General features: G+C 32.5%; 1 protein-coding gene across 1 annotated transcript in view; it reads left to right on the forward strand.

The window, feature by feature from the left end:
* Positions 1–2,242: 2,242 nt before the first annotated feature.
* The window catches only part of Ugt50B3 (UDP-glycosyltransferase family 50 member B3), a 195,586-nt gene continuing 184,552 nt past the window's right edge, over positions 2,243–13,276 (forward strand). The window contains exon 1 of the mRNA XM_085948738.1: positions 2,243–2,299. The gene's annotated coding sequence lies outside the window, so the exon portion shown is untranslated. The remainder of the gene's footprint in view (positions 2,300–13,276) is intronic.

A 13,276-nucleotide genomic window follows, 5' to 3' on the forward strand; every position in this document is an offset into this window, starting at 1 on the left:
AGCCTCATTATACCTTGATTTTTACTAGAGACATTTAAAAAAATATATTATTCCATCTATAGGTTATTAAATTACAATGAGTGTTTGGCGGTAGCGACATGTTTAAATAATATAAAATTATTCGGTCTATCTGGCAATTTCCACGAATGACGCGAACTTATTCTATTTATAAGTAATGATATAACATCATTAATTTGGTTTATTGTTATTTCCCTAGAGGAAATTCGTGGTATTTACAAGAAATTACAAACAGTCAGTAGTCAATTTTTGTCAGTTAAATTTATTTACGCATGGAATACTTACCAATTTTCTAAGTCGAGTGAAACCTTGTGATTATGCATAATGTTTGATTCGTTAAACGAAAAATAAACAATCAGTACAGTAAGTGCTCGGCCGTAGTGATTTGGCGGACGCGGCGCGGCGGCGTCTTGCGAAACTCATACGTATAACCGTGTGTATTATGCCCCAAAAAAACACTGTCTACGAACATTTCACACACGGTTATACGTTTGAGTTTCGCAAGACGCCACCGCGACGCGCCCACCAAACCACTACGGCTGAGCACTTAGACATTCGAGGAAGTATCAAATTCGGTTAGAATATAGCAGTGGCGAAGAGTGGAGGTAGGCTGTTATAAATAGTGCACACTAAACTTTGTCAATCATACGTATTTGTTTTCATTGAATTAATACTACAATAATTTACAGATGGTGTTGATTAGTTTTTAAAATTCAACTCTGCGAGAATCAAGCCATAATAGATAATAGTCAAAAATTGCAATTAAATCAAACATAATTTTAGATATTTTATAGATGGAATAATATTTTTTTTATCTATTATAGTTTGGTTTAGGCAGGGCTTAATGAATTTTAAATAAATGAACCAGATATATGTGGAAATGTATTCTTAATCCGACGAAAACAAATAAATGTCAATGAAAAAGTATGCACAATTATTTTGTCGTATCGCCCAACGGATACCAAACTTATTATGGTTTGGTTAGGCAGGGTTTAATTGATTTTTAAAAACTAACCACCTGTAAATAAATTGTAGTCTTAGTTCAATAAAAACAAATACATGTGCATGACAAAGTTTAATGTAGACTATTTATGGTAGATCTTAACAGCCTTCCTCCACCCTTCACTACTGATAGATAGAATACTATAGCATCATGGCCCCCACAATAGGGGGCTGAAAGGGCTCTATCCTGGAGGCCCGGGTTCAGGAAGGGCCCGGCGTGGCGAGTCGACCAGATAAGTGATATAAACACACGTCACAAATTCTCCCTAACAGTAAAAAAGTCGCCTGCGGCATTTTTTTATTGTGTATTGATACTCGACAACCCCATAATTCAAATGGATGTATTAAAATATACAAAAAAAAACACTAAATATACACATTAATTTTACCGTGTATACCGTTTGGAGAATGCTACTGTAGAGCGTTACACTGCCTTTATCTTTAACGATAGGTAAATGGGCCCGCAAAAATGCTAGCTGGGGGCCCGCTTTAGGATGTGGGGGCCATGGTTACCATATACACAAGCTATTGCAAAACTAAAAAGTTTTAGTAACAGATCTTTTTTATTAGAAATATAAATATATAATATAGAATTAGAAGAATAATTAGAAATATAAATAAATATAATATAGAATAAAAAGACTCCGATAGGTTTTGTTGTATAATATTAATAATTTTACGTAGTTGTTTCTATAATGATAATATTATAATCAAGTCAGTATGCTAATTAAAATATAACTAAGTGTGTTGAAGGATTTGTTATTTCTGATACCGGGTCTTTCCTTCAAATATTTACAGTGAAATTAATAATAATAATTGATTTTAGAGTGTGATGATTTCGAAAATTTTAATGAAGCAATTCAAATGCTAGAGTTTTAAATATACAAATATAAATTGTTGTTTTTTTTTTTATAAATGGAGGTATTAATAATTATTATTTTCAGCGAGTGATATAAGTGAAAATTGAACAAAAAGTGCTAAAAACAATTGCTTGTTATTTATGTAACTGTAGCCATTTTAATTTATAACTTTATAACACAAAGTTTCTTGTACAGTGTGGATCAAAACGTTGGTGTTTATTTTCGTTTGCTTAACTGAAAAAGTTTAAAACTTCGACAGAGAAAAAAAGTTTTTACAGAATTTAGATTGCTACAATATCTTTGTAACAAGAACAATCGAAGCACAGAGTGTGACAAATTTGTTGAATCATTACGAGAGACGGAGCGAGAAGAGCAACCGGCAGACATAATCAGAAGTGATTTCTCCGGCGGTGAACAAAGTAAGTAAATAATAATGACGGGTGACGGAAAAAATGGAAAGTATTTATGCATAAAATTTTGTTGCTATTCGCAAGTTTGGAACGCTGCTATGTTTTTTGAGCCACATTGTATAATGGTCTCACAAAATTTTATTTTAACTATACAGAATCTTCATACAGATTTTTCTCAATAGAAATACACGGTTCAATCAAGAAAGTTTTATTGCTTACTTACCGCCTATAAATTTAACCTTAATTTCGATTGAAATATTTACTTATTATCGCGGAACCCGCGATAATACGTAATATTTTGCGAAAAAAATATAACCTGAAACCATTTTTGTAATAAGATAATTACACAGTTTAACGTGGCCTATTGTAAAGCGATACATTCAGTGACGTCCCTAGATAAAATGCCGCTCTTAGGCAGCGCCAAAATGCCGCCTCATCTTTTCATGCATTATTTTATCATCCTTCATGAGTCCAATGTCTAAGAAATGTGTTGTATGGATACATTACTAAGATAATATCATTCTAGTTATTCACAAATCTACACGTGTTGTTTCTGGTCACCTAAAACGATAAAGGGCAACGGAAGTCAACTAGATATCGCGGTGAGCTGAATTTTTTAATGGAAAGATATTTTCGTTATTACTAAGTTTAGGTAGCTATTTATATATATTCTAAATGATTTTCCACAATTTGCCGCCCTTCGAGTAACTGCCACCCCCAAGCGACGCTCAATCTGCCTACCCTCACGGGACGTCACATTATTTAGTAGTATTCCATTTCTGTCGTCTTCTTGCACGAAATAAGACAAAAGTTTTCTGATCCAGTTCGTGCCTTGATTATAGTCATATCACTGACTTCGTACAATGTCGTTAATTTGTTCTGCAGTTTATTCATCACCACATTCGTAAATTGTGGAAAAATCTGGTCATACATGCTAATAATGTAGGTATTTGACAGTGACCTATTATAGATCCAAACATACACCGATGTTTTAATGTAGGTAATAATGTGTTTTTTGAAGTTATGCTTCTTTTGGCGCGTTTGGGAAAACAGATCAGAGTGTATGTTTGGAGTGTAACGGAAGTTGCGCGCGCCGATGAAACAAATAATTTATTATAATGATTATATCCATTTCGGTAAGGGTACATGCGCATGCATTATATTGGAGTATATATTTATTTTTCATTGTAAAGATTGTGTATCAGGATTTGAGACTATTATTTATTTAAGTATTATTTATGAATAAAATTATATATCAATAAATAAATAAATTTTGTGAATGTTGAGATGGTAAATAATTCAAAAAATATATTAAAATTTTATGTTTTATTAATTCATCAAGGGCACTATTCTGAATCGATTATAAGCGCTGTATGGCAAAGATGAGTTTTGGTCCAATACAATAATTAAATTACATTTATAATATTGTACTATATAAGACACAGGTGAATCGCGTACGTTTTTATCAACTTAATCCACTGTAATATTAATAGAGTCAGGTAACGGCTTAGTTTGTACGTACATAAGTACACACAACGATATTTTTTTTATTGTAAATTTTATAAACGAATTATTAATCAAATGTATGGTGTTATTAAATAATATTGTGTTATTGTGATTGTTTTATATTTTATTTTATGTTAATAATAATTTACAATACTTGGTTGTGTCCTTAATAAGGTACTATGAAATAATAATATCCAATTTAATTTCAATTTGATTGTTATTGACAAAATATTATTGGCTGGATAATTTAATATATTGGTAGATTATTTGTGTCACCTTTTGAATTTGTTTTGATAAACGCATGTTGTATAAAGATTATTTAGTTATGTTGCTCTAAGGCGGACGATACCGGTCCAGATATAATCAATAAAGCGAGAAAGGTATTATAAACATTTGCGTTTAATTCGTAATAAGGTTGTAGGAAATCACTTCTGCAGTGGATTTGATCACAGATTTTGTTCTAAGTACCCAAAATTCTTTTGTTGGCCATATCTTCTCTTAATTGGGGAATATGGACACTACGCGGCGCCTCCAAGAATCCCTGTCGCTCGCCAGTCGTCTTGCTTCGTTCCAGGTCATAACAGTATCCTGTAGCTCCGCCGTATACACTCTGTAGATAGTATTTAGCGGCCTTCCAAGACGCCGGAATCTGGTCGGCTTGAAGAACAGGCTAGCCAGGTTGAGGTTCTCTTCTGGCATCCGCAGCACGTGGCCGAGCCAGGTACAACGTCGCCTCTTCACTTTCAGCGTGATGAGAGGCTGCTTGGTGTGTTCTCTTATCTCCTCGTTGCTCCTAATGTCATGCCACCCCACCGCACACCTAGTATTCTTCGCAAACATCTGTTTTCGAAGCTCAGTATACGGCTGCTCTGAGCTTTCGTAAGGTGCCATGATTCGCTACCGTAAAGCAGCACCGTCAGAATGCAAGCGTCGAATAGGCGGCATTTGGTTTTGACCGAGTACAATCGTGAGTCCCAGACATTCCGCATCGAGTTGAATGTTGCTCCAGCCATTTCCATTCGGATAGCGAGCTATTTCTGCAAAATGTCATCTCCCGTGATGTGTACCGCCAGGTACTTGAAGCTGTCGACGCTCTCGATATTTTATCCGTTGCTAATCAGAGTTATGAAAATTAGTAATGACGAATAATGTGTAGATTCAATAAACGGTTACAAATTTGTTTACCAACTTAACCATGCTACACGTGTTTGCTAAATAATTGAAAATGTCATAACAGAAATAGCGTATAAGACTTCTTCAATTTATTGTCAAAATTCTTTAATTAAAAGTGATTTTTTCTCTGTAGGTATATAAGACACGTCATAGATACCCAATTAATTTGTAATAATAATTATTGTACAGTAATATGAATGCAAATGTGAAGAAAAATATGTCGACTAGTTTTTGTTAAAAACTTGAAGAGCATGAACAACCACGTGTTTTTTACGTTAACAACCGACTGCCTTGACAATATTTTTATTTATCTAATAAAATTTCGAAAACAATTTTGAGTCAGCGACTCAAAAATAGCCTGCATTATAAAAAAATAATCGATTCATTATGGTAATGACTGACATTTTTTATAATACTGAAAATATTTTCACTGTCGTTGACATTATTAAAAAATATTCAATAGTAGCCATCAATATGTAAATTTATATTATTATATTATGTAAAACAACGGGACATTATTCTTCTTCTTCTTCATTATGTTATTTTTTTATAAGTCTACTTGCGTCTTTCAAATCATCCCAGCATACAGTAGCTCTGTCTTCCATGATTTTGGAATTCAATAAATTAACGTAAAGAAAAGGAAGGTAATGTTCACATTCTTTTGAGTAATCCGTAGCTCATTAGTATCACAAGTTCATTTATATCATTTATATGTGAATTTATGGTCCTTTAACTTACAGTGCAACTTTCATATCGACTATTTTACGTCACTACGGTTGTTTCTGGAACTAAAACCCTCCTCCAAACACGCGCATTAACATGATCTTACTCCCTACTTCATTTGTCGTTTGTCAATTTATGTGATGGGGCCGTATATTCTAGCTTAACCACTGGGGAATGCCAATAGAAATGGCGTATTTCAAAAAAATACTACCTTATTCTTAGGTCAATAATTATTATAAAGCAAACATTATTTATAGAATATTTATCACATTTGAATGGTCAAAGATATAGCTTATAATTAGTATCTTTAGAATTATCTTTAAATCTGTAAATCTAGCCCATTTTTTGAATAATAAAATATCTAATTCTTGTCAAATTTGGGATCACAGAGATTATCAATATTTTTTTTTATCGTAAATTTTTCACTATAATAATGTCGACATAAATTTTACTAATGGTTTTATAAATGCTATAATTTAGAATTTAAAACAGACGATGGACCTCGAAATAACTGAGGTAGATAGTGAATAAGAAAATTTTGAAGGTATTTGTAGGGGCAAATAAATTTAGTTTAGATGTTAACATGTTCTTACTCCCTATTTCAGTACTAACTAGTAACACTAAAGTTTGTCAATTTATGGCTACGGCCGTATGTTGTAGCTTAACCACTGGGGAATGCCAAAAGAAATGGCGTATTTAAAAAAAAAACACTACCTTATTCTTAGGTCAATAATTATTATAAATCAATCATTATTCGTAATATGCTTATCACACTTAAATGGTCAAAGATATAGCTTATAATAAGTATCTTTAGAATTATCTTGAAATGTGTTATTTTTGCCCTTTTTTTGAATAATAAAATGCCTAATTCTTGTCAAATTTGGGATCACAGAGATTATCAATATAATTTTTGATCGTAAATATTTCACTATAATAATGTCAACATAAATTATACTAATGGTTTTAGAAATGCTCTTAAAAATTAATAAATATAATAAATCTTAACACCACTTTACATGGACGTACTCAAATATGACTATATTCTAGAACATTCGAGCGAGAGGTTTAAAAGAATACTATTTTATGTAATAAAAATACTTTATGCAGTCATCAACTGTTTAAAATAAATACAAAGGATAATACAGCTTCAAAATTATGTAAATTGATTATCTACAACGTTTAAGGTATGTCCAGGACCATGCTTTGAAAATAGAAAAAAACTCCATTTTGACCCACGCTGAGCACGTCCGCCCTTAATACAATCATAAATTATACACACTTTCACACAATATGACTACAGGATAGTATTAGGAAGACCGTAAAAACCTGAGCAGACACTCTAAAAGTTATAGAATCATAAATTTACTTATATAGATACTGCCAAAAGTTGATAAGTCGATAATTTAAGTATTTAGAGTTAACAACGGATTTGGTGTCTATATATTATTATTAAATTTATGATTGAAAAAAAAAATCAAGGTCATCCGATATACAGAATATGCACACAAAGCACAAAGATATGAGCTTTTAGCTGATTTTAGAGGGCATGTCAAACCTAAAATATCAATTACTCCATAACATGATTTTGAGACTTTTGGCAATAGCCCCACTATATACAATATGAGCTGAGACGTAGGTACAATATTCTTTTAACAAATAATAATTCTATTGTTTAAATATGTCAAAATAAAAATTATGTGTAATTAATTATTAATATATACCTATCAGGCACCATTAGAGAGGTGTGCAAGGCTAGTTAATGCGCTGCCAAAAATATTTTGTATTTTAGTATTTTGTTATCGAAATTTTATTTTTCTGTTTAAAATTGTATTTTTTTTATATTTACTTATTCTATCTTGTGAGGGTAATATTAGTTATAATGTATCTTATCTCACGCTGTGAAAGACTTGAATTTAGATTTGTTATATCCATTGGAATCAAACAGCGAATATTAAGATTGAAAACGAAATCAGTGGAGAGGTAAAAATTCGTCGCGGTGTAAGACAGGGTTGTATATTGTCACCTTTGCTATTTATATATATCGGTGGGTATTATGGTTAATGGTAAACATATTAACAATATACGATATGCCGATGATACTGTGCTGATTGTTGATAGTTTAAAGGGTTTACATCAACTGGTAGAAAAGGTTAATGAGGTCAATTATTCTTATGGTTTAAAAATGAACCTCAAGAAAACAAAACTATTACTAGTATCAAAAACAGCGACACCAGACACCAACACAAATTTTGTCATTAACAGCGAACCAATCGAACGTGTGACCCATTATAAATATTTAGGTACATGGGTCAATGAGAAATGGGACCAGTCTCAGGAAATAAAAACTAGAATTGAGATCGCAAGGAGCGCCTTTCTCAAAATGAGACGCCTCCTTAGCAATCGAGATCTTAACCTAGATCTGAGACTGCGTATGATACGTTGTTATGTGCTCTCAATTCTTTTCTGGTATGGAAGTATGGACGCTAAACCAAGAGATGTCACGGAGACTTGAAGCTTTCGAGATGTGGCTGTATAGACGCAACCTCAAAATTCCTTGAACTGACCGGGTGACAAATGTTGAAGTTCTCAATCGAATGGGGAAGGACCGAGAAGTTCTACGTAGTATCAAAACCAGGAAACTACAATACCTCGGCCACATTATGAGAGGACAAAAATACAGCATGCTTCATTCTTCATTATATGGCGGAAATAAATAGAATTTATATCACGTTTTAATGTTAATACTTATAATAGTATGTGAGTGAATATTCAAAAATATTTTAAAACATCTTTAAAGATCGCCATATCCAAGTTTTTTTTATAAATTTCCTGAATGGAAAATTACCGAAAACTTTTGTTCGAAAAATAATATATCCTGGTTTTTTTTTTAAAAATTCTCATTTAACAGGTATACAAAAATACTTTGACGGTCAATAAAATCGTATTATTTTTGTATTAATTAACAATATGACGTGTTTTCACACAAAATGCATAATAATCCACTACTGTTTTACAACGTTTTTCTTAACTTGTATTCTTATTTGTCCGGTGGTTTTTTGTCCGGTACAAATTTTTCTCGATTTTAACTAACTTCCCGACTAGCTAGACATTTGAAACTTTTAGAATATATCAGAACACGATGCCAATGCATTTTTTAATACTTTTAGCCATCTTTAAGTAGAATTGAATTCATTTTCATTTAATTCTGTATGAATTTTATATGAAAAGTTATTTCGTAAGAAATCCGTAATCCAATCCACTATTATTGGTTGCTAAGGGTCTGGAGTCCTATCAACTAAATTATTAATATATACGTGCGTCACTGTGAACACCAATATGAATGTCAAAATAACATGTCAGTATTATTTCTATCAAATACATTTTTTTTATCGTTAAAGCTAGTCAAGTCAAGTTTATATGATTCAACAGAAAATTTAAAAACGTTGTAAATAAAAAAATCTTTTTATCTTGTAATTATTTGATATCTGTGTCATTTAAAAAACGTAGTCATCATAGTCTTTAGCCCTACTAAAAACGTGGCTTTTTTATCTTGGAAAAAATTGTTAGCTGCCGCTTTATACCTTTATACTTTGGCTGAACGCCCTTAAAGGTGAGATTTAAAAAAATAACAATTTTCATCTCTTAATATAATATATCAATATATATATATATATGTACTATTGTTCTCTATAGAGTGTGTATTATAATATTAACAGACTTTTTACAAAGAATAGTTTTTAATCAGTCCAACCTATTGGGCTTGACGGTATCAAATACACTAAGTAAAAAAACAATTATGCATCACACAATAATTTTTTGACTTACAATAGGTTTAAATACATTCATTATATAATTTAAAAATCGTAAATTTTTAACTAAGTAATTAAAATTATTGTATTAAATTGCATCATTCCTATTCGTTTAGGTACATGTTCAAACACGCGCGTTAACATGATCTTCCTCCCTACTTAATTTATCGTTTGTCAATTTAAGGCTACGGCCGTATGTTGTAGCTTAACCATTGGGAAATGCCAATAGAAATAGCGTTTTTCAAAAAATACTACCTTATTCTTAAGTCAACAATATGAACGTATGTATTGACTGACTAAAACATTTTATTAGTAATTAAAATTATTGTATTAAATTGCATCATTCCTATTCGGTTAGGTACATGTTCAAACACGCGCGTTAACATGCTCTTACTCCCTACTTTATTTATCGTTTGTCAATTTAAGGCTACGGCCGTATGTTGTAGCTTAACCACTTGGAAATGCCAATAGAAATGGCGTATTTCAAAAAAATACTACCTTATTCTTAAGTCAACAATATGAATGTATGTATTGATTGACTAAAACATTTTATAAGTAATTACAATTATTGTATTAAATTGCATCATTCCTATTCGGTTAGGTACATGTTCAAACACGCGCGTTAACATGCTCTTACTCCCTACTTTATTTATCGTTTGTCAATTTAAGGCTACGGCCGTATGTTGTAGCTTAACCACTTGGAAATGCCAATAGAAATGGCGTATTTCAAAAAAATACTACCTTATTCTTAAGTCAACAATATGAATGTATGTATTGATTGACTAAAACATTTCATAAGTAATTACAATTATTGTATTAAATTGCATCATTCCTACTCAGTCGCTAGATATCCATAGTAGCACTACACTACAAATTAAGTGGTTTTATTTATCAATTCAGTAACCATTGTTATGATATTAAAGAAAAGTAGATGTTATTTTATTTATGTCAAAAGATTAGATTTTCACAAAGGTCAAGAATAGCAAGATTATAATGTAAAAAAATGGAAATTTTTGAACATTTCTGTGATTTAATTAAATTCTAGTCGTCAAGACATTGTGATAGAAATGAAAATATACTTCAGATGTTTTTGATTTGTCTAAAATACACATGTATAATATAAACTATACAATCGCTTGTAAACTTTTGTGGCTACACTGATGTGCATGAGTATAATAATTTGTTTTGTTTGAAACTCAAAGTAATAGTAACACCAAACATTGTTTTTAAATTAAACGTAGTTTGAACAGTCCACATCGTATATTTTACATGCGTTAATCAACACAACGTTTTAATATATTAAGTGTCACTTCTTCCGATGAAACAGTAGACGTAAAAAGAAATGCCTTAAAAGAGCAATCAAGAACAGGTATTGTATTCTACACAAAATAAAAGAAGATGAGTCAGAAAATTCTTTTGATTATCATCATCATATGAATACGTGTATTAATTAAGGCGCTAAGTACCAAAAAGATAAAAACTGACATTTTTATAGAAAAATATTCTACATACCAACGCCAATAACTTCAACTATGGTCTAAGTGCCTCAAGCAAGTCGAAAAAATACAGCAAAATATTTTAACATGTCGACGTTACAAGTCTGTTGGCGTGTTTTATTTATAATTGTGTAAATAGCACTGCAGTGGTCAACGGCATTCAATATAAAATGGCTGACAATGATGTGTTGACACTTGCGAGTTCTTAATACCTAAAATTATAGAAGCTGCCGTGATTGCTTCACACTGTAAAACCACATTTTTCAAAAGGTCTGCTTCATGAAATTTTACTGCAATGACTCGGTATTTTGTAACTACAGGCAATACTACTTTTTGGTACTTAGACCCTTAATTAATACACGTATTCATATGTCGAAATTGAAGAAATCTATGTCCTGTCTATAGATGGATGTATATTAAATTTGATGAAATTGTTCGCAGAGTAAAGCTAGGCTGGAGTGCTTTTGGCCGCCTGAATAATGTCTTCAAAAGTGACCTTCCACTGTGTCTAAGGCATAAAGCCCATTGACGCAGCGAGTGCGGCGCTCGCGCAAAATTTCTACAAGTGGCGCGTAAATCATCAAAAATACAACGTAATCAAATACGCCAGCGCCCACTGGACTTGACGATGCCTTGCGCCCCGCCTGCCGCATGAGTCACCGTTTTTCGCTTCTCGGCGATACGATTTAATGAAAATACAAAGAAGTCCATTCATTGAACACGGCTACCAAAATTACGCTGCTCGAGGCGTCGTCGATCGACGGGCGAAAAGCAATTATTTAATAACAGGGAACTCTTTGTTCCGTGTCCTATATTTCGCTGGTTGAATAATGTCGTCGTAAATATTAATTACAAGCTCCGAAATAATATAATATTTTTATTGCTTTGTTATGAGAGGCGCTGTGATAATAATTATTTTGTGCTGCTTGGCCCGCTTATTACATAGATGAAGGGTAATGCGCGGCGAGAGACGTGTGATTATGGTTATGAATAAACACTTCATACGCCGACTTCGCCCGCTCGACGCGTTCTATGGGCACCATCGCTAAAGCGCAAAGTTTTCAACCAGTGTGCTTCCCGTGATCACATATGGGTGTGAAACATGGACTCTAAGTAAAAGAGAGATCCAGAAACTTAGAACGTGGTATGGAGAGGTGCATGCTGGGCATAACGCGAAAGGACAAAAAGAGGAATGAGTGGATAAGGAAGCAGACAAGAGTTTGCGATGTAATAGAGTTTATTAAAAGCCTTAAATGGAGATGGGCTGGACACATAATACGAATAAGAGACACTCGTTGGACAAATCTAGTCATCCAGTGGTATCCAAGAAGTACAAAACGTCCGCAAGGTAGACCTAGAAGCCGCTGGATTGATGAAATGATAAAGTTCTGCGGAAGTACGTGGCAACGCAATGCACATGACCGAGAGAAGTGGAAGCAGCTTGAAGAGGCCTTCATCCAGCAGTGGATAGATTCAGGCTGATGATGATGATGATGATGTCCTATCAGAACTTCAATAATGTTGGCATAATATTCGACATAAATAATACGTATAATGTACGACGGAAGTAGCACTCGAACAGATGGCCAATATGATAACCACCCGACTCTCAAATAAGAGAAGAAGAAGACATTAAATCAATATCAAATTGTAAGCACAATTTTATTAAAAAAAAAAAAACTTCAATAACCTTATTTGAAAATCACTCGACTGGTGTAGACGTTTCAGAGAGACAATACGATATTAAATTATCATGTCATGCCAAAGCCTGCCTGTCATAGAGACTTTAATGTCTCTGAATAAAACGTAGACAAAATTCTTTTAAGACTCTCACTTTCTGAGTAAGTAAACTTTGTGGTTTTATGAGCGAGTCAACCTACATTTAAAAATAAAACTGTGCCACTTTTGAACAATTTCGTATTGAAAGCATTATGATGCTGAGTCAGTGGTGTCTCTTTCAATATTTTACAACGGTTTTTGCGAACCGGTTGATGGATTAACAACATTATTCATTCGCACAAATCAATAAAAAAATATAATTCTATTTTTGAAATTTGTAACACAGTTACTTGTATAGACTGTGCAACGATAGGTTATAGATAAGTGAGTTGCCTAGAGTCATAACTCACATATTTAATAAATCAAATTTTGAGATAATTGCTAAAAACCACCAGAACACTCTTTTTTGTAATTAGAAGAAAAATATTGAGCTCCCTTGAATATTAATGAATGAATGGGTCGATTTACATTATTTTTATTATATATATATATATATATAT

This window comes from Rhyacophila brunnea, unplaced genomic scaffold (genome assembly GCF_057557595.1).
Source record: "Rhyacophila brunnea isolate RB1 unplaced genomic scaffold, BYU_Rbru_1.0 scaffold_21, whole genome shotgun sequence".
Classification (NCBI taxonomy): Eukaryota; Metazoa; Arthropoda; class Insecta; order Trichoptera; family Rhyacophilidae; genus Rhyacophila; species Rhyacophila brunnea.